We start from the raw sequence: 10,765 nt of genomic DNA on the forward strand, positions 1-10,765 counted from the left end.
AGTAAAGCTTAAAGAAAATAAAATAATTTGTATAATCAAAATACTTTAGGCATAAAAGAATATAATTATAATCAAAATACTTTAGGCATGAGAGAACATAATTATAATCAAAATACTTTAGGCATGAGAGAACATAATATAATCAAAGTACTTTAGACATTAAAGAACATAATTCTAATCAAAATACTTTAAAACCTTTTCATGCCTTCATATAAGGACATTTGATAAATCAACAATTCAATGCATTTAAATGACAACATGAGCTAATATAATATAGGTAATTTAAACTTAAAATATTTAATAACCTATGCATTTGGAATCATGGTATGAAAACCCATAAAGTTTCATGCTTGAATTAAATAAAAAACTTTGATAATTTATTTGGACTTCATGAATGAAAGGATCCATCAATCAATACCCACATACAACCTTTTAGGGGGTGTTACAAGAATGAAAGATTTTGGTTGAGAATCAAATGGAGAGAAAAATCAAGTATCTTTGCATAGATAATGGCCTGGAGTTTTGCATTGAAGAGTTCAATAATTTCTGCAAGGTTGATGGGATCGCAAGACATATGATAGTCAGGCACACACCACAACAGAATTGAGTTGCTGAGAGAATGAATAGAACTCTTCTTGAGAAGGGTCGTTGTATGCTCTTACAAGAAAAATGGTCCAAACTATTTTGGGCTGAAGCAGTACACACTGCTACTCATATTGTCAATCGATCTTCAAGATCAACGTTTGACTTTAAGACTCTGAAAGAAGTATGGTCAGGTGAACCCTATAACTATTCATACCTGTGAATATTTGGGTATCCTGCTTATTATCATGTTAATGAAGGAAAGCTTGAACTAAGGACTAAAAATGTTATATTTGTAGGGTATGTAGATGGAGTAAAAGGGTGCAAATTTTGGTATTTATCTTTTACTCAAATTTTTAGTTAGTAGAGATGTTACCTTTGATGAATCCTCTATACTTGATCCTCATGAAGTTTTGTGGAGTTATCAAGAAACAAAAACAACGAGCGGGTGGAGCATACTAAGGAAAAGGATCAAGAGTCTCAATTTGATAAGTCAAAAGATATAGATCTTGAAGAGCATGTTGTTAATGAACCATATGAAATTGTGAAGGGAAGGGATAAAAGGCATATACGGAAACCAGAACGTCTTATAGAGAATGTAAATCTGATTGCATACGCGTTCGTAGCTGCAGAAGAAGAGATTAAAGACCTCGAGCCCTCTTCGTATGTTGAAGCAACTTCTTGCAAAGATGCTGCACAATGGCGGTTAGCCATGATGGAAGATATGAAGTCTCTTCACAAAAATGAGACATGGGTCTTAGTTGAAAGGCCAGAGGGGAAGAAGATAGTTGGATGCAAATGGATCTACAGAAAGAAAGAAGGTATTCCAAAAGTGGAACATGCTAGGTTCAAGGTGAGATTAGTTGCAAAGGGTTTCAGTCAGAAGGAGGGAATTGACTATAATGAGATCTTCTCCCCAGTCGTGAAACATAGCTCAATTTGCGTGCTACTAGCATTGGTTGCACAATTTGATTTGGAGCTTCAACAACTTGATGTCAAAACTGCTTTCTTACACGGTGATCTAGAAGAGACAATCTATATGGAATAGCTTGAAGGTTTCCTAGATGAGAGAAAAGAAGATCATGTATGCCAACTGAAGAAGTCTTTTTATGGTTTGAAGCAATCCTCTAGACAGTGGTACAAAAGGTTTGATGCATTCATGACTACATATGGATTCTCGAGAAGTGCATTTGATAGCTTTGTGTATCACAAGAAAATGTCTAGTAACTCTATGATTTATTTACTATTGTATGTTGATGATATGCTTATTTCTGCTAACATCATCACAAAAATAAATATTTTGAAAAAACTGTTGAGCAAGGAATTTGACATGAAGGATTTGGGAGCTGCAAAGAAAATTCTTAGAATGGAGAGTTCAAGAGAAGATATTGTTGTACATCTTTCTCAAAAGAGGTACATCGAAAAGGTTCTTGAGATCTTTAATATGCAAATGAGCAAGCCTATAAGTATACCATTAGCTTCTCATTTTAAGCTTTCAGAGTTACAAATGCCTCAGTCTGGGAATGAGGTGGAGCATATGTCAAAAGTTCCTTATCTAGTGCAGTTGGTAGCATTATGTATGCTATGATGTGCACACGTCCAGATATTGTGTAATTTGTAAATGTGGTAAGTAGGTACATGGTCAATCCAGAAAAAAGGCATTGGGAAACTGTCAAGTGGATATTGAGATATCTCAAAGGAGCTTCTGATGTTGGCCTAACCTTTCAAAAAAGTTAAGGTATTTCAGTTCTCAATTATATAGATTCTGACTATGTAGGGGATCTTGGTAGAAGAAGGTCCACAATTGGATATATCTTTACTCTTGTTGAAAGTACCGTTTGTTGGAAATTGACTTTACAATCGATTGTCTCTTTGTCAACAACAGAGGCAGAATATGTGGCAGCAATAGAGGTAGTGAAACAAACTATTTGGTTGAAAGGTTTGGTGGCAGAATTGAGTTTGGTTCAGCTTAAATCAACTCTAAGATATGATAGTCAAAGTGCTATTCATTTGATTAAAAATCAAAGATTTCATGAGCGCACCAAACATCTTGATGTCAAATTCCATTTCATTCAAAATATCATTGAAGAGGGAGCTATCAAGGCCGAGAAGGTTATCACAGATGATAACACTGCAGACATGCTGACCAAGATAGTCCCGCTTGCCAACTTTGTACATTGCAAGGACTTGGTGGGAGTATGCATTAACTGATGCAAACTCTAGGAGAACAACTTCTAGGTGGAGCTAGTGTGTTCAACAAAGGTTTGATTCTTCTTGTTTCTTACAACGAGATTTCCCAGTAAGCTTAGATGTTTTGGCCAGAGGTGTTCATACGCATGCTCGGAACTCAAACCTTGGTGGAGATTAAAAGAGTTGAGGTTGAAGACACAATCAAAAGTTGTTGAAAGAAAGCTAAAAATGGAGAATCTTGCCAAGGTGGAGATTTGTTAAAATTGACAAGATTCTAGATAGTCTTAATGTAGCAACTTGGTAGGTGAAAGTTTTGTAAATTTTGACATCTTGACAAAATGTGATGTGATGGATGACATCAAGAGAAAGAATTTATTCTTATAAATCGATAGCTCTTGATTCATTAGAAACACATCTCAAAAACATTTCTCTCTTGTCTTCTCATATTCTAAGGCATTTGCAAAATACATTAGAAGAGTAGAGACTTCATAGAGCAAATCTCTTAGTTGTATTTGGGATCTCTCCCATTTCTTTTGTTAATATAAAGGCAGTTGTTCTCTGAAGGACGTAGGATCATTTTGATCTGAACCATGTTAAATATTGTTGTTCTTCCTTGTTATTTATATTTTCACGGTTCTGCTAACACGTCTAAATCCAAGATGGAACCTACAAAGCTGCAATACCATAACAACTCAAACTTTATGTAGTTAGAAAATTCAGTCCTAGAACATGAAAAAATCATGAGGTCCAAGCCAATCATGCAACGATATTAATAGAATTTCCCAAGAGAGTTCACCATTTCAAATTACAACAAGATACTGGATGAATTGAAAATATGCAAGAAAATTTAAAGTTGTGCCAAAACAAGAAAAATACATTCTAAAACCTGGAGGAATCAGTGAATATCCCAATCCAAATGGATCCACAAATTATTAGTATAAAAGAACAATTGAGATTTTATTAAATAATATGCTCAGTAAGTTAGACTACAATTTAATAGCTAGGATCGATATTCTATAATATCGTGCTGATGCTAATACTAATACATATATAAGAAACAATAACCAATATTTAAAGCTTCTAATAAATATCTTTGAATATGAAATCCTTTTGCATCTCATAAATAATATGCCTTCAAACATGACAATTTACGAGCTTTTCCTTGGACCCTTTTCTTTTCTCTTCATCTCATTTTTCAGTTTACAATGAAATGAAAGGGGTTCCACTTGCAAGAAGTATGTTTCAATATCCAACATTGTTTACTTTGAAATTTGCTAGTTAGTGGACCAGCTAGAATGTTCAAAATCTCAACTTGTAATGAAAAATAAACCATACATAGGACCATATAATTTACTATCGCACCTAAAATATTGAACAAGGACAACAAAAATCAAAATAAATCTTTTATAGGAAGATTAACAAAGATGATGAAAGTTTTTAAAAAACCTCCAATTTGTGTTAAATGTACTTCATGTCTTGGGATTCAAGAAAGGAGAATAATTGGATAAATTAAAGAACCAACTCGATAGCGAATAACTTCCAAATTATTATTCAATTAATGGAGTTCCAAGGACACTTCGGTTTATTTTTCAAGTCTTTAAAGAAAGAAATTACATATTCAAATATCTTATACAAGGATTTTCTTTCACGATATACAGTGATGCCAACTTTGAAGGTCATTCGTCCTAAGCCCATGGTAAAATTCATAAATAAAAAGAAAAGCTGAAAAACAACTACTGGGCTCTATTTCAACCAATACATGAAGGGGCGTATCCGGGGGGGGATTCTGTGGGTTCACGTGAATCCATGTTCTCCTCCATAAATCATATATAATAGTGTTATATTTTTCTTAAAAATACTTAGAAGTAAGATATGTGAACCCATGTTCAAAGTATCATATAATGCGATGATGATTGGGTGCACCTCTTTAAGTAAGGTTAGAAATTTAAATCTTATATCTATGTTGTTTCTTAATTTCTAAAATTGAGTTACACTTCTCCAAGTCATTGGTTATCAGTAACAGCTTTGGCATTTCAATTAATTATTCTTTTGTTTTTTGCTTTAGTCTTTCAAAATTTTCAAGGGTGTCACATTGGAAATTATATCTTTTTTAGCACCTATTTTTTTATATATATATAATTAAACCAAATGTGTGTATTAAAATTTAAAACTAGTAGTAGTATATATTTTGGACCTATAATTCTAAAAATTTAACGAATTCAGTGTTAATAACCTAAAGATCAACCGACTATATCTTAGATCCATTTTTTCTTAATAGTGCATCCATCCTCTCAAAATCCTGAATACGCCTCTGAATATATGTGCATATGAAAGTACTTCAAATGCATAAACTATAAGCAAATAATAAGTCACAAAATTACACAATTTATGGACTTACAGGAAAGAGGAAAAAAGAATCATACAGAGGTGGTTGATTTATGTATAGGGATCCATCCTATGCCATAAATATTTATTTTTTTACTTTATTGCAAGGTTTAAAAATAAGAGAGTCAAAAATGTGAATTTGATAGTCGGGAAATCTCAACAACCAAAAGATCACCATTTTTGTCAAACCAAATCTCACCTATAAACCTACCAAAATTTAAAATATTTGTATTTCATGATATCACTGATGACATCATAGGGACAAATATTTTCTATAAATAGAGAACTCTTGCTCATTTGTAAGAACAAACAAAGATAAAGATAAAAAAATATTAGAGAGCAAAATAAGGTATACCATAGACTATAAGAAAATAGTCGAAGAAAAATAAAGTGTGAACGATATTTTTAGTAAGGTGAAAAAACAAAAGAGTGTTATTCCTTTTTATTGTGTAGTAGTAGTCACTTTGAGTATTGTACTCGAGACTACATAATGTAAAATTTCTTGCTATAGTGATATCAATTGCTCTTCTTGACTCATAGTTTTTCCATTCTTTAAAAGAGATTCTACGTAAAATTCTTGGTGTCAATATCTTCCTATTTTATTTCCACTAATTTGGCTATATATATTTTTGTGTTAGCCCGCATTTTTCCAACATTATGGGCTAGCTCTATGCATGATGCAACAATATAAAAACCAGAAATATGAAAAGCTAAGAAGCTAATTTAAAAAATAGGAAGAAAGAGAAAAGAGAAGAACCATTTGGTGAAAGTCATTTGAAAAAATTGGAGAAAGGATAAATGATTTAAATGCTGAAAATCATTTAAAATCCATGTACACAATTATAAACAACATAATATGGTTGATTAAATTTATTGTCTAAAACTTACATAAGAAATAAACTTGCAATGTACAGACTATGATTCAAGTTCTTTTTGAAAGAAAAAACAAACAAGGCCAAAAGTTCACTTGGGTAGTGGATTGGTTGTCTTCTTCATCTTTACTACTCTATCATTAGCAATCAAACAAGGGCGTTTGGGGGGGGGGGGGGCGGGGGAAGATCTTAAACAACTGAAGGCACAAAAACTACTTGATCATAGTCTAGAAACCCTCAGCAGCAACCAAGCTTGTTTCTCTCTTGGCTTCAATGGTACTTGTTTCTGCTTTCTCCTTCTTCTTTTTGAATATATCACTATGGATTGTTTGAAAACACTCATGGAATATCAAAGAGACTTTTGTCCCTTTGTCACATTGTCGTTTCCAACCACATAGGACTTTTCCGTTTCTTTACTTTCACCTCATGTCCTTTCTAAATTTGGTGTATATACAACTTTTGCCTGAGCCTCTATTTCAGCATCTTCCATGATGAAAAAGTTTTAAATGCTGGGCTGCAGGATCCAACTCCCAACAACCAGTGGGAGCACTTAGTGCTTCTTGTCCAGTGAGAAAATATGAAGGGATTTGAAGAGAGAAGAGAAACATCTCTTCCCTTGAAATATGAAAATATCTATGGTCCAAATGCTGACTGAATACCGATGTGAAGCCAACTACTTTGACTAATGAAGACCATGGAATAGATGAAGCTTGAATTTTCATAAGAACACCTACCTCCCTTACCATAAAAGGCCGGTGACCTTTGGGGCACATAATAATTTTGATTTGGTGAAGATTTAAGTATTCATAATGTATTTGGTAGTAATGCAAGACGTCCAAAATGTATCAACTTGTGATGGCTAGGGAGCCACCGGGGTGGGGCTGGAAATTAGCATTAGTTGAGTTTCTTGCATATGCTGGGTTCAGGGAGAAATTATGAAATCCGTGCTGGTTGCTTTGCAGGGATTCATTCCTCTTATTGTCTTCCATCATTATTTTGGTTCTACCGACTATCATAAAACAAACTCTATGCTTCAGATATAATCCTAAATGCCCCATATGCCCCAACAAATTTGTTTCTTTATTGTTTGACCATCAGCTGAGTTCTTTACAGAAAGGACACCATAAATTTCCACTTCACCATAAGTCTTCTTCTCATGAACAACATAAACAATATGTTTTTTTTAGATAAAGTGTTAATCATTTCAGTCTCAGTTTATCAGTATTAATGAGCTATTCAATTTATCAGTATTATTCAGTGTATTAGTATAATTCAATTGTGAGTAGTACTTAGCACCGAGAGGACAAATCTTGAAGTAAGCTCCTTTCAATGGGCAATCTAGTCAAGAGACATAGGAATAGAGGCTCACCAGTGAGTTAGGTCAAGACCATTAGTAGCAATCCATGTTGTTTATGCTACTCATGAGAAGAAGACTTATGGTGAATGGATAATTACAGTATCCTTTCTGTAGAGCCCTTAGCTGATGATGAAACAATAAGAAAACACCACAGAAGGCTTGATCTAGCTCATTACCTTGAAAAGAACAAATCTGTTGGGGCAGATGAGGCGTTTAAGATTATATTTTAAGCATGGAGTTTGTTGTATGATGGTCTACAAAACAAAAAGAATATTGCATAAAAACCGGAATGCATCCCTGCAAGGCAACCAACACAGATTTCATAATTTTTCCATGAACCCAACTATTGCAAAAAACTCAACTAATGCTAATTTCCAGTCCGCCCCGGTGGCTCTCCAGCCATCAAAAGTTGAGACATTCAAGATATCTTGAGATACACGCCAAATATGTTATTAATACTTAAAGCTTCACCAAATAAAATGTATTATGTGCCCTAAATATCATCGGCCTTTTAGGGAAAGGGAGGTAGGTGTTTCCATGAAAATTCAAGTTTTGTCTTTTCCGCGGTCTTCCTGCCAGCAACAACATGGTACAAACTATCCTGCTGCTAATAGATCTTCTGTTTCTGGTGTGAAGATCCCTACGACTTCAAATTTAGTACAATCTGATTATTTTGTCTTTGGCTCAACAGTTAGAGCAAATATTCAGCAGGATCAAGTTTTTAAGAAGAGAGTTACAAATAGTGTGTAAGCTATTACAACTGGGTGAAATTTGAAGAGAGCTCATGCAGAAGAAGCTATGAGTGCTTGAACCAGGGGGATTTTCAGAAGAAAAACAATTCATTCATGAATATTGATGGTCCACATTTTCAACGGTCAAAATCTTGATAGTAGTATCTCTCTTTTCTTTGCTAATATGAGTGATTAATTGTTATGCTTTCTAAAAACATGACAACATTAGCTGTTGTAGCTAATCATTGATTTCTAAATAATCTATTTCGTTTGGTTTAAACTTGTAGGGGGATGACACTAGTTCTAATAGAAGATACATGATGATCTCTCAAGACATTTTCATGGACGCAATAGGATTTGTTTTAGTATATGCAACAATCGAGTCTCTAGCAAAGAATGTGGTGATGAATAGGGAGGTCTCTGCTAGTGTGGCACTCTTTCCATATGGAATTGCAATAGTACCTGATTATTTTTTAGATTTTTTTGGTGCTAATAACTATATTTATTTTTTAGGAAGAAATATAATGGTTTTAACTATAGTGGATCGATGTTGACTATCGGTTTTCAAGTATTTGTGAACAGATTGCCTATTAGTGAGCTTTCTATGGAATCAGTCAAAATAGTAAATGACCGCATTCGTCGTATAATTCATTGTATAAAAGGTGCTCTCAAGTGTAAGGGATACTCTAGTACTAATTGATATCTGTTGGTTCACTACTTCTTTTGAGTCCACTTTTTTTCTCTGGTTTTGGGTCGTGAAAGAGGAGGAAGGGGATTAAATATCAAACTTATGTCCTCAAAACACAGAGAAAAATCAGTGTATGTTAAGAACTATGTATAAGGTTATAGAAAGGGGTTGGAGTCAAGAATGAACCAATGTGAAGGTGATGGTTTGATATTGATCAGACGCCTCTAAAGATTAAGAGTTAGCTCTCTATATCTATAATATCTTTCTGTTCAAAATCTGGTAGGCTAATAAAGAGGAGCGTATAGCTTAGTGAATTGGCTGCCGAAAGGGCAACCATTTGGTGAATAAGGCAAGGATTCAGATCACCAAGAAGCTTAAAGAATGGAGCACAACTGCTACTTCTCAAAGTTCATCTTTGAAGGAAAATAATTGGAAAAGAAGAAGCAAATTGCTCCTAAAGTTATCAAAAATGATTTGAGAAGTGATAAAAATGCTCTTGCTATTGTGGTGGGTTCCAAAATATCACGCGAGCAAAAACGTGGCCTGTCTTTAGTGCTCCTTTTGATTTTGAACTAGAAGCTAAGTCGATGACTATTCTTGATCCCGACTTCCATAATTTTGACAAGAATAGAACAGGAAAATCTTTTGATGAGAATCAAGTCTGGGTTGCTTATGATGTTATTGATTGCATGACACGTTATGCTCTGATTCATAATATGATATCTAAAATTCCATTTAAACTATAATTCAGCTAGTTGAACTCCATAAATAACTCTAAACTCGACCCAATTAATTGGGTTGGTTCTAGCTTCCTCAAGAACAGTGGATATTTCAGGATAGCCAACCAAGAAATTAATAAGATACTCAATTCTTTTTCCCACTAGGTCAATGGTGAAAGGGTCTGGAGGTGTTATCCAAATATTTCCAGAAAGGGGGATGTTTGGGCTCTGTACAGACATTGGTCTCCTAAATGGAATGCGCTAACTCCGAATAATGTGATATACACCTTTGATATGGTTGAAGTGCTTGGCGACTACACTGAGAAGGAAGGTGTCATAGTGGATCCATTAATCAAAGTAGTTGGCTTCACGTTGATATTCCGTTAGTATTTAGACCCTAGGTATTTCATATTGCAAGGGAAGAGATATTTCTCTTCTCTCTTCAGATCCCTTCATATTTTCTCTCTGGTCAAGAAACACCAAATGCTCCCACTGGTTGCTCGGAGTTGGATCCTGCAGCCTTGCTTTTAGAACTTCTTAGAATCATGTAGGTGCTGAAATTAAGGCACAGGAAAAGGTTGTAGATACTTCAAACTTAAAATGGACATGTGGTGAAAGCAAAGAGATGGAGAAGTCATTTGTGGTTGGAAACAACAATGTGACAAAGGGCGAAGAGACTCATCGAATTCCATGAATGTTGTTAAATAACCCATAGTGACATATGAAAGAAAGAAGAAGGATAAGGAAGAAACAACTACCGTTGAAGCCAAGAGAGAAACAAGCTCGGTTGCTGCCAAAGGCTTCTAGACTATGATCAAGTAATTTTGGTGCCTTCAGTAGTTTCGTCTCCCCCCTAAACTCCCTTGTGTGATCGCTAATGATAGAGTAGTGTAGATGAAGAAGACACTCAATCCAGCATACAAGTGAAATTTTGGCCATGTTTGTTTTCCTTTCTATAGACCAAGAAAGAGTTGTGATGTTAAGTAGAACTAGAATCAGCTATACCGTTAGGTAGAACTTGAATCATACTCTGTATATTGAAAGTTTTCTTTATAATTAAGTGTTGGACGGAAAATTTAATCGACCATCTTATGTTGCTTATTATTGTATATACATAGATTTCAAATGACTTTCAACATTTAAAGCATTTATTGTTTCTCTCCAGTTTTTCCAAATGACCTTCACCAAATGTTTCATTTCTTTTCTCTTTCTTCCGATTTTTTAACTTTAGCTTCTTACTT

At 34.4% G+C, this 10,765-nt stretch overlaps 1 pseudogene; it reads left to right on the plus strand.

The window, feature by feature from the left end:
• The first annotated feature begins 1,741 nt into the window (after window positions 1-1,741).
• On the plus strand, window positions 1,742-10,331 carry LOC129883444 (uncharacterized; annotated as a pseudogene).
• The last annotated feature ends 434 nt before the right edge of the window (window positions 10,332-10,765 follow it).

This window comes from Solanum dulcamara, chromosome 3, assembly GCF_947179165.1.
Source record: "Solanum dulcamara chromosome 3, daSolDulc1.2, whole genome shotgun sequence".
Lineage (NCBI taxonomy): Eukaryota > Viridiplantae > Streptophyta > Magnoliopsida > Solanales > Solanaceae > Solanum > Solanum dulcamara.